The sequence below is a fragment of the Melanostigma gelatinosum genome (genome assembly GCF_949748355.1).
Source record: "Melanostigma gelatinosum genome assembly, chromosome: 10".
Classification (NCBI taxonomy): Eukaryota; Metazoa; Chordata; class Actinopteri; order Perciformes; family Zoarcidae; genus Melanostigma; species Melanostigma gelatinosum.
Window position 1 is genome coordinate 12,574,904 of NC_136643.1, and position 3,895 is coordinate 12,578,798.

Genomic DNA, 3,895 nt, shown 5'->3' on the forward strand with positions numbered 1-3,895 from the left:
AGCAGATGAGCGATTAGTCATTGCTCGATTTAGCAGCCTGACTTTACCCGCAGAGACTGCGTGACGCTCATTTGACTTGCCTCAACTAATAATAGTCGTTTTGTTTTATTGGTATGAGATTTCTAAGACCGTTGCCATGTATAGACTAATATATAAATATAATAGTGTGCCATATATTCACCATTATTTATGATGTGTAAAGTTAGCTTTCAGGTTGCAGGATCATTCATTTTCAACACTGACACAATGGCTCATTCATTCCATCACACGGAACTTTCCACAGTGCAGTGAACGGACCTTGTTGAACAACCAGCGTAAGCTGTTTGGCGTTGTAAGCTTGTTGTGTGGTGGTGAGATGGATTTGCATTTTCTAAAGTGTAGGCTACAGTGTGACATTATACTGCAGGTATTGTTTATAGTTAAGACAACCAAGGAAACTTTAGGACTGCAAAATAATGAGACTGTCACTCTGTCTGGTTACCTTTATGTGTTTCCTTTGCAAATACACAATTGCATCGCAGGTTTCCTGTATTTACATTTAATTATTATTTTTTATTTTAGATTAGAGTTGGTCAAATATAATAAAACAATTTAAAAAAACGAAGAATAAGGAAAGAAACTAGAAAATGCATTTCCTGCTGAAAATGCGTTGGAATGCTGAAAGTCAGTTTTTGAAGTAGCAGTAGTAGTACTAGTAGCAGTGGTCTACTGCTATGAGATGAATCAGTCACTTGAAACAACTTCACTTCAACCAAATATGCCAGAATGTTTATAATTTGTAACATACTGTTAAGTAGAGAATTGCAACATTATAAGTTGTGTTTAGCTTGCAGCTCTCAATACTGCATTTTTAAATAGCGCATTTAAAGCCATGTAAAATGCTGTCAACAGATGCTGGTTGCACCAGCTCGTTGACCGTGACTAAGTGGAGAGCAGGGCCGTCCTTCAATCAGAGGATCGGCTCAATCCCCGGCTCCACTAGTCGCATGTCGATGTGTCCTTGAGCAAGACACTTAACCCCAAATTGCTTCCGTAGCTGTGTCTACGGTGTAGAAATGTGATAGAATCTGAATTGTAAGTCGCTTTTGATAATGTAATGTAAGGAAAGCCTCGCTTGCAGTCAATGCATACCACCTGGTGCGGATCCGAGCAGGGGATGAGTGGAAGACGGGGTTCAACACCCCCCTCGGTCACTTCGAGTACTTGGTCATGCCGTTTGGACTAACGAATGCCCCAGCATTTTTTCTGGCGGTGGTAAACGACGTACTCCGGGACTTCCTGAACCGTTTTGTGTTCGTGTACATAGATGATATCCTCATCTATTCTGCTGACCTTCAGGAGCATCAGCGCCACGTTCGGTTGGTCCTCCAGCACCTACTGGAGAACAAGCTGTTTGTGAAGGCAGAGAAATGCGAGTTCCATGTAACCTCAGTTCAGTTCCTGGGGTTCATCATTGAGGAGGGTCAAGTGAGGACGGATCCAGATAAGGTCAAGGCTGTAACTGAATGGCAGACTCCCTCCTCCCGGAAACAGCTCCAACAATTTCTGGGGTTTGCCAACTTCTACCGCCGATTCATCAGGAACTACAGTAAGCTAGCAGCCCCACTCACTGGGCTCACCTCTTCCAAGACCATATTTGTATGGACACCGGAGGCTGGTCAGGCATTCAAACTCCTCAAGGAACGGTTCTCCTCCGCCCCCATCCTGATTCAGCCCGATGACACCCGACAGTTCTTTGTTGAAGTGGACGCCTCTGACACAGGCGTGGGGGCCATCCTGTCACAACGTTCGGACTCGGACTCTAAGTTTCGCCCTTGCGCGTACTATTCCCGCCGGTTGAACCCAGAGAGAAACTACGACGTTGGAAACCGGGAACTGCTGGCAATTAAGCTGGCTCTCGAGGAGTGGAGACACTGGCTAGAGGGGGCTGTTCATCCGTTCGTGGTCTGGACGGACCATAAGAACCTGGAGTACATTCGGACGGCCAAGCGGTTAAACTCCCGCCAGGCTCGGTGGTCATTATTCTTCGGACGTTTTGACTTCACCATCTCCTACCGCCCAGGCCGAATGTTTTTTTGGCTTAAAGCAAGGAATCTCTGTCTGTATGTCAGTATGTATGTCTTTCGCGTATCTTGAAAACCATTCATTGAATCTTCTTCACACTAAGCGAGTGTATTTCTGGGGACACAAGTGGGCCATGTCGAATTTGGTGCAATTTGGACACGCAGCACGTTTAATATCAACAAACTTTGATTCGACAAGTGACCAGCACTCTATATGCAACAGCGAGAGCGGGACCTCATGGCTCTGTAGACTATAGGCATTGTCCACATGGGTATTTTGTATGCGTTTTGTCCAAATAACCCTGCTAACAGATCAACATGAACGGATATCCAATTGGAAGCAGAATTGAACCAGTGTGTATTTCACCGGTGTGACGGTGGGTAAGTTGCGACCTAGGTGTGTTTCTCCCTTGAGTAAGACTGAATTTCCCAGAACAGACCCTTTTCACCACAGACATTTTGACTTGCCAATCATTGCTGCATTGCAAAACCACAAACTAATGTTATCAATTCCACCTGTGCTATCCCTGCCGTGACAAGTCAGACTGTTGGCTGAATAAAAATCCAAAATATGAAGAATTCTGTTTTGCTCTTGAATTTAATTTCGCTGTCAGCAAGAAATGGCAGCATTGTGTCATTTGTGTATAAAGTCTCTTGCAGTTTGGGCAAAGAATAACTTGCATTTTCCCCTGTCATAGCAGAGAATGCAAAACGTTTGGGAAAATAAACATGCAGTTTACGTTTGATAATCTAATTTTAATAAAGTCAACTTGACTTTTCCAGTTACAATTTTGAATAATGTTCTTGTTCAGCTTCCGAAGCCGGGCTAGAATTATGGATTGTCCAATAACACAATAAGAAGGCTAAAGCCATCTCGCAATACGACATGAGTGACAGCCTACATTTAGTGTAAATGGATTTTGATGGGCAGGTGACTAAATGTGCACCTAATGATCGTTTGATAATTACAGCGTTGTATGATGGCCCTTCATCCGTTCTGTAATGTAAATTAATTAAATATAATGACCCTGCTGTCCTGTTTTCATGACTTTTGGGGACATTACATTGACTTACATTCATTTCCTGGAGACCCTTACCATAACCGCTACCAGCCTAATCCGAACCCTATAACCCTTCTTGCCTCAGTCTAAACCTAACCTTTAAAACTCAAAAGTCTTCACCCTAAAATGGAATGATTTGCCTCACGTGGACGTGCATCTTGTCCCCGGGAGAGTCACACACACACACACAGACACACACACACGCGCGCACACACACACATGCACACACCTATTATAGCCCCTGTGTCCTCTTATGTCTCGTGACGTAAGAGTTGCCCTTAAAAGAGGCTTGGTAGCGCGGAGCAGAGGGCACTTTACGCAACAGTGCATCTTGCCTGAGCCTCACTGAGTGCGGAATACAATCCATCCCAAAGTGGTGAGTCGGAGATGACAAACTTCCCCAAACATGAAACAGCTTGGAGAAGGTAGAGTCGCGTCATAAAATGTGAGGATTAATGACAGCCCTGCCAACATTTGTTTTTTACGGCGTCAAGAGAACCCGGTGCACTCACTTAAATGTGCTGAATCCGGACAAGCGGACGCGCGATGCGTGGAGGTAACAGGTGGCACTTTATGGTTACAATGTGTTTTTTAGCCTTTGCGACAGTGACAGCTTTGTAGGAACGAGCCAGCAGCTTCATGCTCTCAACAGCAGTGGAGGAATTTCCGTGCGTTATGAAGACATGAAGCGCTGAAGACTTAAGAAGGTGGCTGCTGCTCATAAACTTTACACGTCCGACCAACCCTAACAACCAACACGGCTCCAGACTG